Here is a 23,326-nt window from a genome sequence, read left to right as displayed (position 1 = left end):
TAATTCATAAATAAAACATACAAATTTCTCGCTAGGTGTTTTTAAACTACCAAAAATATTAGTTTCGGTGTTGCTATATGCCTTTTGTTTAGTTAATAAATTTGAAGCATCAAGGTTTCCGGATTCTTCTGAAAAACTGACACAAATGGGACATTTATGAATATTTAAAGCTTTTTTAATTAAGTAACCACAGACATATTTAAAAGCATTTTGTGTGGTTAAACTGTGTTCTCTATAATCACAATCAGAAACAGTTATTGCCTTGCATATTTCAGATGACTGCGTAGGCATCACTTCTTTTAAATTTTCATCTGAAACGTTTTTTAGCTCAGCTAGAAGCACGCCTAAATCGTCCTCACAGTTCATATATTCAGAGTGTAAAAGATTCTGACAAAATATTTTTTATGGGCTCTTTGAAATTGAATTGGGGTTGGATTTACGCAATTCCCTCCTTGTTGCCTTATATTTCCGAAATAATTTTCAAGACAGTCTTGATTTATTTTTCTGGTTTTTAGGTAGCTAAATCCGCAATTTGAAAGGCGCTGCCATAAAACTTTCAATCCATAGATAGATATCATCCAACACGAACGAAATTTACACTTTTTTGTCAAATTTTTTCCCTTATTATTGCATATTTCAAGGTTTTTCAAAAATAGCCACATGTGATTTAAAAACTCAACTTGATAATCAAGACTCTGATATGCATTTTTAAATTTATTCGGATGGGACGTATCTGTAGAATTAAACAAATCAAACAAAGTATTAAATTTATCTATAATTTCAATTGTAGGTAAAGCATCTACAGGAAGTGCTCCTAAAGTCATATATGTATTCTTTCCACTCGCAACACTATGACTTAAAACTTGAGTGGACAGTTTTACCTTCATCTTTTCAAAGTTATTAGGATATATGTGGGATTTAGTAAGTTTCGGAGCACACCTATACACTCGCTGGCAATTTTTTTCATAAAATTGTTCGACAAACTTCCAAGACGTTATTTTTTTTTGTCAAAATGAAAATTATTTTCGGCTAAATTATTTTTAGTAGCCTTTAATAAATGTGGAGGGTCAAAAATGTAAACTAATTTCAAATCGCCCAATTGGAATTCAGAATTTTCTTCGTTAACCTTTAGCATTCTAGAAAGCTGTATAAAATTAGAGCCCATATCAGTTACTAAGCCTTGGATAAATAAACCATCATCTGATAATTTTTTAACGCATTCAGTTAACATTTTTAAGATATCTGAAGCTTTGAGTTGTGAGTTTACAAAAAATAAGCCAGTGGTTGCTTCCAGTTATGAAAAAGTCCGCGAACCATAATAGCAGCAACATTTTGTGCTATGATATTATTATTGTCATTTTTTCCAGCCTACAATTTCATCTTTTGCTAAATTAAAATAAAGATAGGACATTAAAGATGTTTCATCAATACATATGGTATAATACTTATTAAGTTCAGACATAGTTTTAACTTTAATAGCAAGAGAATTGAATGTTTGTTCGTTTAGTCCTGGTTTTGAAACAATACTTTGTGTCATTTTTTCCATAGTACGTTTAGTAGGTAAATTTAATATTTTTGCGAGAAATCTATATGCTTTTGGCCCCAAGAAACACAAAACTAAAGCAAACTGTTTATAACTATCTGGATATCGTTTAGCTTTACCTACTTTATGCTGTAATTTAGCTTGAACTTTTATTATTTCATATAAAGTTTTATTTAAAAAGCTGTCACATAATTTAATAAAACTATTGAGTTTCGGTTTAATCGCTTTAGCCTGCTCAAATTGCTTTTTTTGTTTTAATATATTCCTTTTTAAACCTCTGACTTGGTATCGCAACTTCAGCTTTCTTGGGCTATTGGCAGTCAATGCAGATGAAGTTTGTGTTCCTATGCTTGGTGATTTTATGCTTGTAATGTAATTGATGGGCGTATCTTTAGTGCCTGTCACATCTAAAAAAATAATAACTCTAATACTATTTTTATAAATATTTAGATAATGCCTATGCTAATACCTGTGTTTACATATGCCTTTGGAAAATCACTTTGACCAAATTTATAATTGGTCGTTTGGTCAATCATATCTTTATTTGATTTAAGGTTATTCACATCTAGATAATAACAAAGAAAAAAATTTATATTTTTAAAAAAATCTATTTTCGAAAGCACATTTTAAAAGAATATTGTAACGTTTAGTTTTCTTAATATTTCATATGTTTTTTAGGAATTTCGAGGGAAATTAAAATCACCTGTTTTTCAGTCTTCAGTGTTTATATTGGTCTTGCTGTTCTTTACCATTCTATGTACAGATTAAAAAGGGGGGGGGGAGAGCCCCCTCATGCGCTTTTATAACTCACAATTGCCAACCAAATAAAACTAAATATTCCTATAAAAATAACTATTTACATTAAGCAAGGTTTACATTAAGAACTAAAGGCGAACATGTATGAAGTTATAAGTTACAATAAATGATGGAGGCGCTAGAAAACCTTTTACTTTACATCTCCCCTTATGAGATAATTATTTATATATTTTTTTTTTTTTTTTTTTTTTTTTTTTTTAGTACTAACAAAAAGCTTATTCTAAAAAATTATATAATTCCAATAAAAAAAAAACAATTTATAATTTCTAAAAGAAAGTAAAGTTTACATCATAAATTTAATAACAGTTCTTCTAAAACAATTACCCAATTTATCTTTAATTAGATATGACCTGGGCTCCTTACATTTATCCATAATAACACCATTTTCCCATTCATTATTTTTTTTTTAAACATTACATCCTGATTCACCTTCCCACCTGCCAAGTTTTTTGAATTTTTATCATGGTAAAATTTTTGTTTTGTCCTTCTTTTAATTTTCTTTTCTTTTAATTCTTTAAAATCTACAAGTCCAGGACTAAGCATAGAATCCACAATAGGCAAATTGTCCTTTAGTCTGCGATTGAATAACATTTGAGCTGGTGACAAACCCAGATCAGGAACTGGAGTATTTCTGTATTTTAAAAGATAATAATCAATGTCATTCAGATTACCCCTATTTTCATAAAAACATTTTTTTAACATTTTCTTACAAATATTTACAGACTTTTTAGCTAAACCATTGCTTTTAGGGTAATTCGGGCTAGAATTAATTAAAACTATATTACATTCACTTAAAAAATTTTGAAAACCAATATATATAGGAAAACCATATATGGAAAAAAATTGTTTCAAATTTTTTATTATGTCATCAGCTGACTTATTCTTAATTTTTTTTAGTTCTATCCAGCTAGAAAAATAATCCATTATTGACAAAAACAAATATCCCTTAAATTCCAAAATATCCATAGCAATTTTTTCCCAAGGTCTTTCTGGCATTTCATGTTGCAATAAGGGTAGTTTTGAATTATTATTACGAAACTTTAGACATGTTTGACAATTCAAAACATACCTGCCTATGTCATTACTTATATTTGGCCAATAAATAGTCTCCCTTGCCCTAGCTCTACATTTATTAATGCCTAAATGTCCCTCATGAAGTTTTTTTAACATTAAAGTTCTAAGATTTTGTGGTATGACAACCCTGTCCCCATAAAAAATTAAATTATTTTCTTCAGACAACTCATTTCTTATTTGATAAAATAGTTTTAGTTCATTGCACATTTTTTTGATATTTTTAGGCCAGTTGCTGTGAATAAAAGATTTTAATGAAATTAAAACATTATCATTTTTCATTTCTGATTTTAACTGAGACATTTTTCTCTCACTCATACATATTTTCTTTTGAATATCATGAACAAGAAAGTTATTTTGTGGGTCATCTTTTACAGGGTGTTTCAAAAAAGCTCGAGAAAGCAAATCTGCAATAAACATTTGTTTACCCGGCAAATAAGAAACTATTAATTGGTATTTCATTAGCCTTAAAAGCATTCTTTGTAGTCTACTTGAGACCTTATTTATGTCTTTTTTAAAAATGCTAACAAGGGGTTTATGATCAGTATGAACATGTACATTTTCTTTGCCATAGATATAATAATTAAATTTTTCTGCTGCATATAAAATTGCACCCAGTTCTCTCTCAATACAAGCCCATCTTTTTTCAGTATCGGTTAATGCTCTGCTGACAAAAGCTATAGGTTAACCATTTTGTAATAAACATGCACCCATACCCTCTTGACTTGAGTCACACTGAATGACTAAGGGTTGATTTACATCATAGTGCTTTAAACATGGTGGAGAAGTTAATAATTTTTTAATTGTTTTTACACTTTCTGTGTGACTTTTCTCCCAGTTCCAAAGAACATTATTACAAGTTAAATTTCTTAAAGGCGCTGTTATTTGAGAGAGATTAGGGATAAATTTACCCAAATATTTTATCAACCCTAAAAACCTCAAAAGCTCTTTTTTATTTTTGGGATTTTCTAATTTTAAAATTGCTTCTATTCTATCTTTGTCGATTTCAGTTCCCTTTGCTGAAACTTTAAAGCCTAGAATTTTAACTTCAGATTTTTTAAACTGAAATTTATCTTTATTAAAAGTAATATTATGTTTTTTAGCCATTTTTAAAACTTCCTCTAAAATTATGTAATGTTCGAGCTCATTCTCCGCAGAAATTATAAGATCGTCTATATAAATTTTACTGCCAATTATTCCCCCAAAAACAGTTGTATTTTTCCTCTGAAAAACCTCCGCGGCTGTGTTAATGCCAAAGGGTAGTCCTAAAAACCTGTATCTTCCCAAAGGGGTCGCAAATGTTGTTAATTTTGATGATGATTCATCTAATTTTATTTGATAAAAAGAATCTTTTAAATCTAAAACTGAAAAATATCTTTTATTTGTCAAATCACCCAAAATTTCATCAATTGACGGAATACGATGGTGTTCTCTTCGTATATTAAGATTTAACTTTGACGGATCTAAACAAATTCTTAATTTTTTGTTTGGCTTTTCAGTAACAACAATATTATTAACCCAGTCTGTTGGTTCAGTTTGTTTAAAAATTACCCCCTCTTTTTCTAATTTATCTAATGTTTTTTGAAACTCTGGCATTATAGCTTTAGGAATTCTTCTTGCAGGAAAAACACAAGGTTTCACGTCATCTTTTAAGGAAAATTTATAAGGTTCCCCTGGAAAAGTGCCAAGCCCCTCAAAAACACATTTATACTTTTTTATGACATGCTCTTTTGAAGAAAATTTTATATTTTCACAATTTTTTTTTTTTTAAACTATCAATTGTTTTAATTAAGTTTAAGTGTAAACAAGACTCTAATCCTAATATAGGTTTGCCCTCAGCTCTTACAACCAAAAATTTAATAAGGTATTTCTTACCACGCACTATACAATTTAACTTTGTAGATCCCATGACATCAATCCTGGCGCCACCATATGCTGTAATGTTGACATTGGTGGGATTGAGCTGGACGTTTGGTGCTAGTTTCTGTAGAGTCTTGGCAGGCAGGACGTTGCATTGTGCTCCCGTGTCCACCTTAAAAAGCACATCAACATTACTTATCGAAATTTTTTCTATGATTTCATTTTTATATTTTTTTCACTGTACTTTTTGCTTTCAGAGTTTATTGATTGCAATTGCAAGCAATCCCAAAAAAATTCATCATCCGAGGAATTTGAGCACCCAGAAAAATCTAAATTATTTATTTTTTTCTTTCTAAAATGGCTATCATTTCTTTGTTTATTTTTATCTAAATATTTATTAGCAAGACAACAAGACTCAAAGTGATTTGGTTTTTTACAAAATGTACAAAATCTTCCAAAAGCTGGACACTGACCATAAGCATGTTTTGTTTGACATTTACCACACATTTTAAATTTATTATTTTTTTGAAAGCTGTAAGAAATTTTGGTATTATTATTATTATCATTATACTGATTCTTAAAAGCGTTTCTTGAATTTGTATTATTAGAACCTTTAAAATTAAAACTGTTACTCCCCTGGTTATTTCTGCGTGCTCCTATAGCGTCCAATGCACTCGTGGAAGGCTCTGCTTTCCCCATGTCCTCCATTTGTTTTTTGTCCTGGTCGTAGATCTTACACTTCGCCTCCAACTTCTCCAGAGTGAGCTTCTCCGTTTGAAATAGCTGCTCACGTAAGGACTGGTACTGCATGCCCAGGATTACCATGTCCCTGACCATTTCATCACTTTCACTGTACTCACATGAGGATACCAGGGTCTTCAGCTCGGTGATGTAGGAACTTATGGACTGGTCGGGCTTCTGCTTACATGTAAGAAATCTGTATCTTTCATACACTATGTTCTTCTTCGGCTCACAGTATGCAGTGAATTTCTTCTTCACATCCTCCAGTTTGGCCTTTTCCATCTTTATGTTTAGGGTGTTGAAAATTTCGACACCATTTTCTCCTACCAGATTCACAAAGATTGCCACTTTGACCCCTTCTGCAGCCTCGTTTTTTTCAATCGCCATCAGGTAGAGCTCGAATTTTTGCCACCATCTTGCCCAATTTCTTGCAACATTGCCGGTAAAGAAATCCATGACAGGTGGTGCTCTCAGAAAATCCATTATCATCCAGTTTTGTACTGCCTCTCTGTGGGTTTTGTCTCTCGAAATACACACCTGACACCATGTAACGTTTAGTTTTCTTAATATTTTATATGTTTTTTAGAAATTTCGAGGGAAATTAAAATCACCTGTTTTTCAGTCTTCAGTGTTTATATTGGTCTTGCTGTTCTTTACCATTCTATGTACAGATTAAAAAGGGGAGGGGGGAGAGCCCCCTCATGCGCTTTTATAACTCACAATTGCCAACCAAATAAAACTAAATATTCCTATAAAAATAACTATTTACATTAAGCAAGGTTTACATTAAGAACTAAAGGCGAACATGTATGAAGTTATAAGTTACAATAAATGGTGGAGGCGCTAGAAAACCTTTTACTTTACAATATCCTTTTAAAAACAAATTTTTATTTGTGTGAAAGTGAAAAAATAAAATAAATATTACAAGACTTGATAAGGCAGGGTAAACCGAGGGGCAAACAGAATAAAAACAAATACTTGACGTTTTGCTGAAGAGAAATGTGAGTTATTGTTTGCTTTTATTATATACATATATTAGCGACCTGTAACTTTAAAGAGTTTTTATTTTTTGCATTGTACTACTATTTTTTTTATTAATATTTCTGTTATACTTTTAGTGCAATTGATAAACAGCAAACCAAAAGCCCCTACTATAAACAAAATGTTATAGTTTTATGACAGCTGCGCGCCATATTTTAAGAAATTTGTTATGTGGTTATTACGAGTATGTGGCTAATTCATAGTATTTTATAATTAGGAATATTACATATTTTACTTACATATTTTATTTTACTTACATATTTTTGAACCATCGTGAAAAATATGAGACAGTAAAGAAAGAATTAGGTAACTAAATCGTGTTAAACTAAAAAATAGAAATATATGTTTGATTAAGATCAATAACACAATCAGGAGCTCTTTTTTTAAATTAGCAATAAAAAAAAACATAAATTAATAAAAACACATTAAAATGTTATATTTTATTGTTATTGTTAGTTAACCTACCTGATAAAATCAAAGTCTTTCGTGGAGGTTCTTCGCTTTCGGATTCCAGATTAATATTAATTTCAGTTTCATTTATTTCCGTCGATGTAAGTACGCAAATATGATTACAAAAAATTGTAGGGATAGCGTTTGGAAATAACTTTTTCCCTCCAGTTGAGATATATTTTTCCGCAAAATGCTTTCTACATATTCTGTAATTTTTAAAGTTTTCTTTTTGCAGCAGGTCTTCTCTTTTAGCTGCACGAAGCCCAGCTTCACGTCTAAACAAACGGTGCGTATTATTTTAAAACTAAATAAATTAAATACATTTACCTTAAAGGATCACTTGGAAGACCAGAAAAGGTTACTTCTGTGTTCACAGAAGAACAGCATCTACTTATGCACTTATAACTCGTCATAGTTAAAAAAATATATTTGCGCTCGCACTATGCCACTTCTCAGCGTCACGGGTACCGAAGCAAGCCTGAAACTAAAATAATTGTGCTCCCATACTATTCGATTCGACGTTGAGCAGACGAAAATAGTGGGGAACGCAGATCATGCCGCCAGGCTTACATTCGCATCTGGTTTAGGTAATCTGTGGCCCCGTATCGATGCGTGTTACATCGAATAATCACAGCAAATTTAATGTCCTTGAAACAATGTGGTAAAGCCACCGTCTATAGATTACAACAAGTCAGACCACTCGAGCGGCCCTGAATTCGATTGCCCCACCCCCCGTTCCTCACCTCGGCATGCATCGGCTGGGTAGAACCCAGGTTTAGTTTTCGCAAGTACGTTAACTTGTGTGCATCCGTTTCGCGAGAGAGTTTTTGCTTGTAGCATTTTAAACAATAATTTGATTACATACTACTTGTATAAATATAATTACCCAATAATAAAGTAGTATATATTTCATCCCTATATGTTAAATATTTTGTTCTGTATTTTGTGTTTTAGTTAAAAGCATTACAATCTTAAAAAATAGTTTAGTATTTATTTTCTCCCCCTAATGTTACTGGAATAGTTTTAGCCGATTTTACAACCTATTATCCCAAACCAACACACCCCACTTCTTTTTGTCGGCCACCAATGTCGGCGTTTAAGACCCGGTAAATTTTGATATTTTAACATATTTTATATAAACTCCTGGAGAAAATTATCTCACCACTTGATTTTTAGAGATTTTTTTTAAATAAAGATAAAAAAATAAGCAAACTTTTAAGCATTGTTAACTATGCATTATTAATTAACAAAAACAATTATATTCTATTAACCAAAACGAGATTTAAGTAACTAAATTCAATACAAGGAAAAGCATCGATTTTCACTAACTTCAATTTTGATACAAAAATAAAACAATAGACCCATAATGAATTCTTAATAACGTGTATTGCCACCTCTAGCTGCAATGACCGCTTGAAGTCTTCGCAGCATTCCTCGTATCAAATTATGAAAACTTTCCTGCGGATGTATTCTCACTCCTCACGAGCAGCATGTTCCATGATAAAGCATAAACATAGTTTTTGTCCAGTTCTGCTTTTTATACGAGAAAAGATATTATAACTGTTTTAACTGATATTTATTTTTATTTAAATTTTCTTGACAAAATAATTAGTGGTGCGATAATTTTGTGCAGGAGTTTATTTAAAACCTTTTTTTACTTTTTCATGTCTTTTATTGGAAAAACAATAATAATCCCATCTTAAGCAGTTAAAAACAATGGTTTTAATTTTCCAATGCAGCTAAGAAAGATTTGAAATTAATCGTTGGGTAGTTGATATATTTTTGGACTATTTTAATTCAGGTCATATTTCAGTACCAAATTTCCAAGCAATAAAAAAAGGAGATATATTTTAGGAATTTTCTTAAATAAGTTGAACAAAAATCACGAAAAAAAAAATCAGTCGAGAAACAAGAGGATAGTTTTAAATAATAATATTAAAAAAATATATTTGTTTTATTTTTTACTTTTTGTCCAAGAAAAGTTATTGTCAAAAATTGCCTTGACTGTCTGAAAGAAATGGAAAGAAACGCTATGTAGTGTAATTTTTTAACTTTAAAAAAATTGTTTGGACTGCCTAAAATTATGTTTATAAACTACTTCATAAACTAATGCTTGCAATAACTTAAATTGCTTGCAATAATTAAGAAATGACTTTTTAACTATCTAAAGTAAAAACCAACAAAAATTCAGGCAGGAATAATTTCTTACTTTTTCCAAGCAATTGCTTCAATTTTATCTAAGAAAAAAAGTGATTTTCATAAATTGACCAGACTGCTTGAAAGAAATAAAAATTTCACCAAAAATTTACTTTAAACTGCCTGAAGACTGTTTTTCCTATGTGACTTTTTTAAAATCGAATTTGCAAGAAAACTGACTTCAAGTGCCTAAAATAAAAACAAATCAGGTAAGTCAAAGTAATTTTTCATTTTTTCTAGGCAATTGCAGTGGTTTTTTCCATGAGAAAAATTATTTAAAAAGTTACCTTGGCTACCTGAAAAACTAAAAAATTAGTGCCTGGAAAAAAAATTACACTGAACTAAAAATTACGTTTCTTTACTTCTGACCGTAATTTTGAATAAAAAATAGCTTCTACTGCCTGAGATTAAATTTATTTTCTTTAAAGCCATTACACTCAGAACATGTTTTTTTTCCTTCCAAATTGCTCAGTTTTAAACTCAATTGTGCAAAAACAAACTTGAACCTCAATTGCCTGAAATAAATAAAAGTGGCACGTATTTCGAAGTCATTTCTTACTTTTTCCAGGCAATCGAAGCAGTTTTATCTTCAAAAAAAAAGAGATTTTCAAAAACTGCCTTGGTAGTCTAAAAGAAACAAGAAATTCCACTAAATTGCCTGAAAATAGCTTCAAGTGCCTGGAAAAAAATAAAAATTATCACTCTTATGAGATCCTATATGAAAAAATGACTTTAAGTGCCTTTAAGAAAAAAAAATTAAAAAAGACTGTTTTTTTCCCTCGAGATATATTTTTTTAAGTAAATTTTACAAGAAATAACCCACTTCAAATGCCTGGAATTAAAAAAAAGTTTCAGGTAGGTCAAAATATTTTTTTTATTTTTTCCAGGCAATTGCACCAATTATAACTGTTTTAACTGATATTTATTTTTATTTAAATTTTCTTGACAAAATAATTAGTGGTGCGATAATTTTGTCCAGGAGTTTATATTTACTAGGTATATCCACAAATGAATACAAAGTATATAATTTACAAAACTACTTATTTAGCGCTTATTATGATAATTGTTTGTTATTCTTTTGCGCTTTTGTATTTTTAAAACGACCTAATTTAAAAATTAAAATAACCCATGCCGTATTAAAATTATTATATATTTTTTAGTGCGTTTAAATGTGTTTTTTAATTGTTTATTTATTTTAACTTTAGATTTATTTTTTGGATATTCATCCCTAAAATTTCAACAAATATTAAGCAAAAACTTGTATTTTTTGATAAGACTCCTAAAAATGTAGCAAATTTAAACAATTCAACAAGTAAGGTTTTTTTCAAATTCACTTTTAACTATTATATTTGACTTAAAAGGCAGCCATTTTGAATCCGCCATATTAAACGCTTCCAATTTATTTAAAAGTTCAAATTCATTGAACTGATCAAAACTTCTAGATACACCAATTTTAGAAAAGGGAAACTCAAAAACATTTTAAAAACTGTCCTTGTTATGGAAAGCCAAGCACCTACAAAATTTGCAAACAATCTGACAAGTAGAAGTTATAGTTTAAATAGAATTCTTAGATTTGTTATATACATACATACAAACATTGCTACATAAAGGTAAAGAAGTGAAGCTAATATAAAAAATGTGTAAAAACGTTAATAATTAAGAAACACTGTCATATAAACACATTCTATTCCAGTCCTATAAAAAAAGTTCTTATTTTATGACTTAAAATACTTCTTATGAATACTCCTCGTATAAAAATAATCAGCGCGCCTCAGAATTTGCTTTCATCGATATTTACGATAAACCCTGGTAAACGCTCGTACGCAGCAAACAGCGGGATTCAAGGTCAATTTTGCTTTAACACGGGCGGTATAGGAAGTGGTCTGACTTGTTGTAATCTATAGACGGTGGTAAAGCTACGGCAAATTAAATAATTTTGGGCCGGGCTCCAAACCAATAGAATCTTCTCTAGCAAAACGTGCGTGATATTGTTCGTTTTGATTATTCATCGGGCGTTCGCGGTTCCGTATAGATCTTTTATTGTATTTGGCTGGCGTTTTCGGCTTTGTTGGTGTTTTTTATTTTTATTGAATATTAAAAACAATGAATAAAATTAAATTTTTAAAAGCGAATCCATTTTCCACTTTATCATTGGAACAAAAAGTAGAAATAAAGGAGTTAGGGCGACCGTTGCCCGATTTAAATATAGAAAAAACTCAAGGTGGACAAAAAGTGCGTTCCCGTAAATTTAATAGGAATATTTATGCGAAAAATATTTGGGTGTGCGGGTGTGATACGTCTAATAAGCTATTTTGCTTTATGTGTGTTTTATTTGGAGGAGAGGAATCCTGGTCTCGAAGAGGAACAGATGATCTTGTTCACGTATGGGAGAAAATGAAAACACATGAAAAATCCAAGGTACACATGAACAATATTTTCAATTTTTCTATGCTTGGTAAATTTGATATAAAAACTCAGTTAAACTCGGCATACCGGAGCCAACTTATTGAAAAAAATAAACAAATTGAAAAAAATAGATATGTGTTAAATCAAATTATAAATTGCATTCGTTTTTGTGGTGCATTTGAGTTGGCTCTCAGAGGCCACAATGAAATAGAGACATCCGAAAATAAAGGAATATTTCGGGAATTAATTAATTTTAGCTCAGAATTAGACAAAACGCTTAAGGATCATATTCAAAAATCAACAGTTTTTAAAGGGACATCCAAAATAATACAAAATGAGCTTCTAGAGTGTATGTTAGATGTATATCATGAAGAGGTGACAAAAGAAATAGGGAACTCTCCATTTGTGGCTGTTATCGCCGACGAAACCACTGACGTTGCTTGTGAGTTTCAACTCGTAATTGTTTTTAGATACTTGCATGCTGGTAAGCCTGTTGAAAGATTTTGGAATTTTTACAATCCAAAAGATCATGACGCTGAATCAATCTCCCAGTGCATACTTCAAGTTTTGGACCCTTTACTTAAAGATCACCCCAATAAATTAATTGCGCAAAGTTATGATGGAGCATCGGTTATGAGTGGATGTTTGAATAAAGTACAAGCAAAAATTAAAGTAAAATACCCTTTGGCTAATTATATTCACTGCTATGCACATCAAGTAAATTTAATAATGGCCAGTGCGACTTCCATTAATTCCGAGACTCGAATTTTTTTTGCAAACTTGGCTGGGTTATGTTCCTTTTTTTCTGTTTCTCCTCAAAGAACCAAAATATTGGATGAAGTTATTGAGAAAAGATTACCGCGCTCATCTCAAACTCGCTGGAATTTCCAATCAAGAGGAATAAATACTGTTTATGAAAATAGACAAGATTTAATTACTGTAATGGAAATTATCGAAACAACATCACGCGATAACACGTCAGTTAATCAAGCCAGTGGAAATAAGTTGAAATTGCAAAGTAAAAATTTTGTTTTCTGGCTATCAATTTTCTATAAAATTATGCCTCATGTAGAAGTAATTTTTAATCAGTTACAAAAAGAATGTACGGATTCTGTAAAAATAAAACAAGGCTTACACAACTTTGAAAGAGCAATACAACTTATTAGGGATAATATGGACCAAATTATTCAGGAAATTGAAATAAATACAACATCACAAGGTGAAGGAGAACCACAATCAAAGAGATTGCGTACCTCTGTAGTAGGAAATACTAAGAAGCAAACAGCTTTGGAAATCTGTGATGCAATTTTGATGCAAATAAAATTAAGATTTAATTTCACTGGACACTTAGTGGCTACAAATTTATTTGCCCATGAACAATTTTTCGTGTATAGAGAATGTTTTCCAGAAAAGTACCTAGAAGAAACATGTAGAGAATTTTCTTTTTTAAATAAAAATAGGCTTAAAACAGAATTGCAAGTTTTATATGAAAGAGAGGAACTCAACTCAATTTCAGGATCTGGAGCTGTGCCACTCTTGGTGTTATTAAACGAAGACTGCTTAAAATGTACCTTTGAGGAGACCATACAATTATTAAGTGCCCTGGCAACCATGCCTATGACGACATCGGAAGCAGAAAGGTGTTTTTCAATGTTAAAAAGAATTAAAACTTTTCTTAGGAACACAATGAAAGAGGAAAGACTCGGTGCGCTAGGTATGTTATCCGCAGAGAAGCAATTTGTTAATTCAATTACAGACTTTAATAATAAAGTAATCGACAAATTTGCTAACAAAAAAGAACGAAGAATGGACTTTATATATCGTGTACTTTAAGTAAAACAATTCAGTTTAATTGACTATTATATTATATACTTTTTTTTGAGTTACTTATTTTTTTGAGTTATTAAAAACAATAAAATTACTTACTTGTGTACCTTACTGTAAATATGGAAAACTGTATGTTGCCTGTGACCTGAAGTATTGACATTTCCACGTAGTTTTGGTAAGTTCATTTCCTTAAATTTCAAATTTTATGTTCTTTTTGTTTTTTAATGTATATTTTTATCTACAAAAAAAAATAGAAAACTTATTGCGTTATAATTTTGATAATAAAATGTAATAATTTCGATCACTCGTTCGGTCATGATAAAATTAGATCAAGGTTTGGCCCTACCCAACACCACCGAAATAAAGATAAAGGAGAATGAAGAAATCTTTATTTCGGTGGTATTGCCCTACCTCCCTGAACTGTCACGAGCCACCACTGCTCTAAGGTACATTTCATATGATCTATCAAGTTTTGGTCGATGCATAGATCCTCAACTCGGTTTCTTTTCCTCGATCTCTTGCTACTGTCAGTACATGTTTTACAGTTCCAACTTGTTTTCTTTAAGTGGAATCCTCTTAGATCAACATTTTCACGCTTCCCAAAAACTCGTTACACTCCGTACACTCGATAATTCTTTTAATATCATCAAAACCTTGTTTACACTTGTAACACGTAGAACGGTGACACTCGCGTGATACACCTCCGGTCTCCGCCATGGTCGGTGACCGAATTTTTCTTATAGACAAATAATTTTTGCAAAATTGTTACGTGTGTAAAAAACATTGGTAACACGTTCGTCTTATACACAAATGATTCATTGGTGTATAGTTGGATTTTGATAAAAATATTGGGCAAGTAAAAAAAAGGTAAGATGTTTGCCGTACAGACAATTAATTAGTTTTAGCAAGATTAAATTTTTGTAAAATTATAGCGCAATTAAAAAAAAATTGCTCATTTTAAGATTTTTTACCATACGCCATAATTTTTTGTGAAAGTATTGCGGAAGTAAAAAAATGAGTAAGACGTTTGTCTCATAGACGAATAACTAATATATGCAAAATTTTTAGAAAAATGTTGCGCTATTAAAAAAATTAGAATGCGGAAATGTAACAAAGTTGTAAGGCAAAAGTAATTTTAATTTCAAATTGCTAAATAATTTATTGTTGCAAAATTGGATTTTTGTAACGTTTTAAATTTTTTTTACTTGTTAAACAATTCAATTTTTTTTAATTCTATTTTTGTAAAAATTTTGCGCAAATAAAAAAAAATTCAAGTTTTCAATATTTTAGACTTACTAAACAATCAATTTCTCTGAAATTAAATTTTCTTAAAAATGCTATGCAATTAAAAAATAATAATTTAACATTTTTTTAACACTTATCAAATAATCCAATATTTTCCAAGTAATCATTCTAACACTAACCACATAATCAATTTTTTGAGATTTGTGAAAATGGTACGCAAATTAAAAAAAAAAATAAGAAAAAATTACATGTTTACATTTTTTTACAGTTCAAGTTCAAATTTTTGTACAAAAAATACGCTACTTTTTCCATAAAAATCTTGTAAAAGCAATTAGGTGTTTGTAAAATGAGATTTTTGTAAAAATATTGCGCAAGTTAAGATTCTGAAAAGGCAACATTTTCTCATTCGCAACTAAAGAAAACATCTTATACCCGGTTTACATGCAGCTCACTTCCACGGCAGTCAGCAGGGAAGTAGACAGGGAAGTTGGCAACGCGAGTATGTAAACACGTCGCTAGCGCTGCCGCTGCCTATGCCTGCCACTGCCCACTGCCGCTGCCGTACGCTCCCTTCGGTGGCGGTTTTTTGGACGGAAGTCAAAGGATAGACAGCACGAGCAGCAACGTCGTGTTTACATGATGCACGTGAATTACGCGAGGAACTAGGGGATTCACAGCATTTTGTCTGTTTTGTTCAGTTACTCAGTTGCATGGAAGGTAGAGTACCAGCACGTGGATTTTAATTTTAATTTCAATTTTCGTGTATGTGATAAACCTATGGAGTGGAAAAACGAAAAAATTTTATTGTTTTTGGAACTGTATGAAGCTGAGAGGTTGTTATGGGATGCTTCACACATTAACCATAAAAAAAAACATATAGTCCACGATGCGTGGAAAAGAATCAGCAACGCGTTGGAAACTCCAATACAAGATTTAAAAACAAAAAAAAATCGCTAATGGCAACGTTTCGGCCATTATTAAAAAAGAAAAAAGCTTCAATGAAGACAGGAGCGGGTGCTGATGAGGTTTTTAGGCCCATTTGGTTTGCTTTTGAGGCCATGGAGGGTTTCTTGGGAGCAGTGTATGATGTCGAAGGTACAATAAATACCGAAGGCGAGGTAAGTTTATAGAAATAAATTATAAAAAAGTTACTGTTTTAAAAAATTTAATCTTTAAAAATGTTGGGAGTTTTTAAATTACAATTCAACATTATTGAAATAATCGGCAAATTCCGATCTAACTTGCATTGCGGTAGCTGGAGCTCGTCTGGCTACATGTGGTATATTTCTTATGGCAGATACACCTGTATTTTATGTCTCCAGGAGCCTTCAATAAGTACTCCGTCCTCAATGGCATCAAAAGTCCCTAGAGGGGTGTAGGAATTTCGAGAATGTTGGCTTCTTCTTAAGAAGTTATGCAACAAAATACAAGTTAATGTTATTTTCGGTACCTTGCTTACATCTATTTCAATGGGTTTTTTAAATACTCTAAAGACAGATGTCAAGACACCGAAAGTATTTTCAACAATGACGCGACTGCTTGAAAGTTTATAATTAAATATTCTTTCTTTAGTGCCCATGTCATGATTTCCTGGAAAAGGTTTCATCACATTCTTATGTAATGCAAAAGCCCCATCGCCTAAAAACACATAAGGCGTACTAGTTTCTCTACCAGGCAATGGGACATCTGGTGGTAAATTAAGTTGATTTGTGTCAATTTTTTTTCACAAGAGACAGTTTTGAAAAATACCCCCATCGCTAATACGCCCTTGACCACCTACGTCGGCAAAAATAAATTTATAATCGTTATCAACTAAAGCCATCAAAACTATGCTATACGTTCCTTTATAGTTATAATATTCGGAACCAGTATGTGGTGGACATTTAATAACGATGTGTTTGCCATCAATGGCTCCGACACATCGGGGAAATTTTTTTCTGAATCCCTTTTCTGTTGCTAACCATTGCTCTGGTGTATCTGGCAACTGAAACAAACAAATAATAATTTAACAATAAAAGATATAAAGTAATCTAATGAGTAAATAATAATAACTTATGTATGTATATTTTCAGCCTCAAGAGACTGATGAAGTGGAATTAGTATCCCAGCATTCCCAGGATATGGGCGAAAATGAAGAAGAAAATGAAGTGGCTCCATTGCCGCCAGTACGGGCTAATGAAGAAGAAAGGGCACAAGAACATTCAAGGGATCCAATCATTAGGGCAGAAAATGCAAGGACTGCAATCGCTAGGCCTTTGAAAAAAAAGCGCACAGCTGGTCAAGCTTTTGACATAGATACGGCGCAAACGCAACTTAATGATAGCCTTAAAACGATTAACCATGTGTTGCAAACTAAAGGACAACGGGACAATTTAGACGATGACTGCGATTTATACGGCAAACTTTTGGCGACAAAATTAAAAAGGTACCCTGTATCCCAAAGGTAAAGGATTATGTACAGAATAGATGGTCTTTTATTGGATACTCTTTCTGAAACTTGCAAATCTACTCCTTCTTCCTATCCATCAGCTTCCAAGCCTACATCTGCATGGACATCCCACGATTCTCCTACCAATTCATCACATTCGATACATTCACCACATTCGCAACGTTCACAAAATTCGCAACATTCACAGCTATCACCACATTCGCAACATTCACAGCCATCACCACATTCGCAAAGTTCACAAAATTCACAACTATCACAACATTCACAAAATTTACAACATTCACAAGAATCACAACATTTGCTTTATTTAAAAAAAACGCAATGTTCACAGTCACAAAGTTTGCAATACTCACAACCTTCACAATATTATCCACGACCACCATATGCACCCAATTCCCAAATATCCATTCATACCCAAGTTAGACAAGATCCGCTACAAAAACAACCTTACATGACTCTATATAGTCAGCCCCCTTCTTCTGCACCAAGTACCCAAAGTTCTGCATTTCAGGTGGATGAAGAAACCCAGACCATAATACAGAGTGCATTCGATAGCGCAATGACAGAAGATAATTAACCTCGTTTTCTACATATTATTATATGTATAGTTGGCGTCAGACATAATCTATTTTGGTCACCTGTCAAAAAACCTGCTTACCACCAGTCAAACAATGGTTGCGACCTGCTATTTACATTGTTTGAAGGGTGGAAAGCAGGTTTTTTGACAGGTAACCAAAATAAATTATGTCTGACGCCAACTATAATATAATGTATTACATATTTAAAATAAATAAACATGTTCCTAAATGAAATGTATTTGTTTATTGCTTACCTTAATTTGGTTCTTTAAAATTGAATTAATTGCTCCACAAACTTCAGGTACAATCAGCGAAATTGCTGCCGTTGAAACTTTAAATAAATAATGTAAACTTTTGTAACTGTCCCCAGTGGCCAAATATCGCAATCTTATTGCTAAGCGAATTTTTGGTAGTATTGGAACCCTTATTTTAGTTTCTCTTTTGATCATGGGCTCAATTTTATTAAGCAGAAATTCAAAGTCTATTCGGGACATTCGGCAAAAGTTAAAAAATTCTCCGGATTCCTCACATGTCAGATCATTAAAAAAGTTATTCATACTTGTTCTGTAAAAAAACTGGAGTTAATTTTTTCATTAGGGGAGTAAAAAATTACTTACAACGTTTTATTACGATAAATCGCTGTCATCCACCATCGTCTTTTTCGACGTCGCATATCTTAACACATTTAAATAATTTTGTACATTTAAAACGGAAAGCGCTGTCGCCACAAAAACATCTTCATCCTCCATACTGCCGCAGAATAATGCGCACAAATAATTCGGGTAGTGGCAGGTAGATGCGAGCTGCATGTAAATAGTTACTCGCTTATTTACTTTTAATTAAAATCTGCCTGGAATTATTTGGGGCATGAAGTGGGCAGCGCAAGTAGCAGCGGCAGTGGCTGCATGTAAACCGGGTATTAATAAGTGACTCTAAAAAAGAGAGGTAATTATGAAAGGACGGATGAAGATGATCCCCAATCGAGACGCCCCCACACGCGAATGCACTCGAGGTAAAATAATTCGGGAAATTTTGGCCAAGTTCCAAATTGAGTTGGGAGGTGGAGGAGTAGGTGGTTGAAACTTTGCCGCCCTTTGAATTGGATTCGCTTCTCTCGAGATTTCTCCGTTGTCGAAGTATCAATGGCTCTCGCTTTTGAACCGTCTATTCTTGATTGTTGTCGGTCGTTCGAAATAGGATTTTTATTGAATTTCACTCCTTAAATATATCTAATTTAAAAACATGAAAGAAATGTTAAAAAAATACTATTTTACAAACGCAACATTTTTACAGCATGTACACTTGCGCAATAGTCTGACAAAATAACAACATGGTTTAATACAAATATAATAAAAAAACACCTTTTCAAAGAGTCAAAGGCTGTGTCACAACATGTTAAAAATTGTTGTCAACAAAACGCAACCTTTTCACAAAAAAAAAAGGTTATTTATTTACACTGCATATGCACAAATAGCAAATATTATTATACTGTATACTAAATTCATAATTTCATTGTAACCCAAAGTCATTTCTCGCAAAACGCGTTTGGTTTCTACATTTAACGGCAAGAAGATGCAATATTTTTCTCTTTTGGTGAGTCAATACAATATTTCGCTGCATGTTACCAATATGCCTGTTTACAAATGTTGAGGAGCAGCAAACATGTTGCATATTGCTTAAACATATTGTCGCGACATTTTCACAAAGAGGCTCAGTGCCCTATTTTCAGTCAGGTAGCAGCAAACATCCGCCATAATGCTCGTAGCCATAGATGGTCTAAGTATGTTCAGATATTTTTACAAATATTTAATTTTTACATTTTGCTACTAAAGCATAATTTTTCTAAAATTGTTTGAACATTTCATTGTATTCTATTTACCTAGCGTCCCTTATAAGGGACCAGAATTTTTTTTTTTTTTTTTTTTTATTTATTAAACGGGAAACCCCCATTACAAAAAAAATAAATTATAAAATACAGTTATGTCAATAATTAATAATCCTTACTTAAACTATTAAGAGTTAAAGTACTTAACTAAAAAAAGACTCTAAAGTAAATAAACAAAAAAAAATATATCTTTGTATTAACTAATAGATTAGGAACATAAATTCTCACTTGGTTTACCCATCAAACAACATATTAATTAAAAATATTAATTGAACAATACTAAGTATTCAAAATTTTCATTAAACTATCCTTAAAAGACCCATATGAATTGCTAAAAACATCTAGCCTCTCCTCCCGATCCAAAAAATCTAGAGATCTCTCCAAAAAAGAGTTTTTACCATAATTGGTTCTATGGAACCCAATATGAAATAAATTATTTTGTCTAAGTGTTCTCTGAGGAATAGAAAACTTAACTTGGGAAAGTAAATCCGGACAGGATGTAATACCATTCAACAACTTATATATAGATAAAACAGATGTCAAACATTGTTCTTCTTTTATCCAAAGACAAAACTTTAACATAATTCAATATTTGGGAATAATCATGATTAGCAATAAGATCTAAATTAAACATGTAGTTATAATATCTTAAAAATTTGTTTTGCACACTCTCCAGTAATGACCTTTAGACATTATACTGGGGAGTCCAGATAATTGAGCCATACTCAAGCTGTGATAGTACCAATCCCACATATACAGATTTGACAGCTTGCAATGATAACCCTTCACAATTTCTAAGCGTAAAACCCAACATTCTATTAGCTTTTACTACTATTTGGTCTATATGATTACAGAAGTTTAATTTCGTGTCAAACAGTATTCCTAAATCCTTAGCAACATCCTTTAATTGAAGTTTCTGGCCGTTAATTGTGTAAAATGATGGTATCCTACTTTTTTTCCTATGAAATGAAATTTGGAAGTATTTATTAATATTCAAATCCAACAAATTATTTTGGCACCACAGAGAAAGGCTATCAAGATCTTTCTGTAAGAGGCTGATATCAAGTTCATTCATAATAACCAAGAAAAGTTTGAGGTCATCAGCAAACATTAAAAATTCACAATACTCCAAGACATCCCTAAGGTCATTAACAAACAAACTAAATAGTAAAGGAGAGCAGTGTCCGCCTTGTGGCACTCCAGAACAAACTTTAATCACCTTAGATATAAAATTACCAAGTTTAATCACTTGCTTTCTATCACTAAGAAAGCTAAGCAACCATTTTAGCAATCTATCAGAAAAACCTATATTTCTCAATTTTTCAATTAATAACAAATGATTTACCTTGTCAAACGCCTTGGAGAAGTATGTATATACAGCATCAATTTGATACCCCCTCTCCAAGGCATCTGACAACTTGTTGTGGTATATGAGTAAATTTGTAAGAGTGGACCGACCACCTCTAAGACCATGCTGTTCCTCAACAATAATTTCTCTACATTGCCAATTTAAATGGGCAAACATAAGGCTGTCAAAAATTTTGGGGATGGATGACACTATGGACACACTACGATAATTTCTGACATCATCCCTCGACCCTGATTTAAAAATAGGAGAAATATAACCTTCTTTCCATATGTCTGGAAATGTTCCAGAAATAAGAGATAAGTTAAAAAGTTTACATAGTGGCTATGATAGTGCATATCGACAGTTTTTTAAAAGAATATTGGGGATTCCATCTGGACCAATCATTAACTTATTAGGCAAAGCCCCCAGCTTATCAAACACCTCAGCCAGATTTACGACAGGACAGTCAATATTAATTTGGCTAAAAGACTTTTCAGGTGGGGTTGTGTTTCCATTTGAATAGACTGCAGAAAAGTAGTATCGAATAAATCAACAATCTGCTGACCACTGTTATCTAAAAACATTTCCCTTGGTACAATGTTAGATGCTCTTTTCTTATTAACGAACTTCCAAAAATTTTTCGGATTACTAGTCAAGATCTCATTCAAAGTAGCAAGATAATTTCTGTAGCACTCTTGACTTAACCATTTACACTAAGCTCTCAGAACGGTAAATTCATCATAATCTCTTTCATCATGGGATAGTTGGTATTTTTTATGCTTACTTTTTTTGAGAAATACCAATCTTCTTAATTCGGTAGAAAAATATGGAGGAAAGCTAGATGTCTTATATTTTTTTTGAGGCACAAAACATTGTATACCAAAATTTAAAATGTTATAGAACTCTGACACCATAATATTAATATCGCTATTATTAAAAATAGTATCCCAATTTATAGAAAAAAGATAATCATTTAAACCCTGATAGTTCCCATTTTTAAAATCAAAATAAAATTCCTCAACTTTAAGTGAATCCAACATTACATTGTTGTCTACTCCAAAATTACAGGTATAAGAAATATGATGAATTGAGTCACAAAAAAGTGTATCTGGAGACTTAAAATATTTCATGGCGCTATCGTTGGTAAACAGAAGATCCAGGAACACATCCGTGCTATTTGGCATATCAATCATTTGGTACATACTAAAAAAGCCATATATTTGTGCTAGAAACACGGCTGGTGAATTTGTTGGACAGTCTACTTGGACCCCATTATGAGCATTTGACCAATGTACCCCTGGCAAATTGAAGTCACCCATCATGTAAAACTTAGTGCTAGGATACATAGAACAGATTTCTTCAATTGTGATGCAGTGATCACTATAGATATCATCAGAGGACCCTGGGGGAATATATACACCGCCAACTACAAAACTTGATCCTGAACATTTACATAACAAAAACAGCTGTTCAAAGTGAGATGCTGTCTTTTTAATGATTGAGGCTTGTATGTGATTTTTTACCAGTATTAGCACTCCACCACCTCTACTTTTTGATGTAATCTGCACATTTCTATCAGCACGAAATATACTGTAATTACAGCAACTAAGTTCTTCCGAAAAAATGTCCTCATTCAACCAACTCTCCGTAATAACAATAATATCATAACTTGAACAATCCAACATTAAGTTCAACTCAGCAATTTTGGTACGAAGCCCTCCCACATTCTGGTAATACATTTGTAATGGGGTATCGGCTAGTTTTTTCTCGTGTTACGTGTGTTATCTCTCAGGCTGTCTTTCCTTACAACCTTGGGACATCCATTAATGTACCTAATGATGTAACTATCATTTTCTTCGGCATTCCTCTC

General features: G+C 32.0%; 1 protein-coding gene and 1 long non-coding RNA gene across 7 annotated transcripts in view; one reads left to right on the top strand and one right to left on the bottom strand.

Annotated features, from left to right (window-relative positions):
* LOC126733494 (diacylglycerol kinase 1) overlaps nucleotides 1-23,326 on the top strand; it is a 390,145-nt gene that overhangs the window by 278,733 nt on the left and 88,086 nt on the right. The window contains exon 1 of one of the 6 annotated variants that reach the window (XR_007659735.1): nucleotides 11,087-14,126. The exons of the other annotated variants lie outside the window; for them this stretch is intronic. The gene's annotated coding sequence lies outside the window, so the exon portion shown is untranslated. Of the gene's footprint in view, nucleotides 1-11,086; nucleotides 14,127-23,326 lie in introns of those variants that run through there. 6 annotated transcript variants of the gene reach the window in all.
* Nucleotides 1,382-14,196, bottom strand: LOC126733502 (uncharacterized). The gene is made up of 4 exons (XR_007659737.1): nucleotides 14,051-14,196; nucleotides 7,538-8,006; nucleotides 2,013-2,108; nucleotides 1,382-1,950 (listed from the first exon to the last, which is right to left on the bottom strand). It is a non-coding gene; the product is annotated as an uncharacterized LOC126733502 (long non-coding RNA).

The sequence above is a fragment of the Anthonomus grandis genome, chromosome 2 (genome assembly GCF_022605725.1).
Source record: "Anthonomus grandis grandis chromosome 2, icAntGran1.3, whole genome shotgun sequence".
In the NCBI taxonomy this organism is placed as follows: domain Eukaryota; kingdom Metazoa; phylum Arthropoda; class Insecta; order Coleoptera; family Curculionidae; genus Anthonomus; species Anthonomus grandis.
This window is presented reverse-complemented; position numbering and strand designations above follow the sequence as displayed.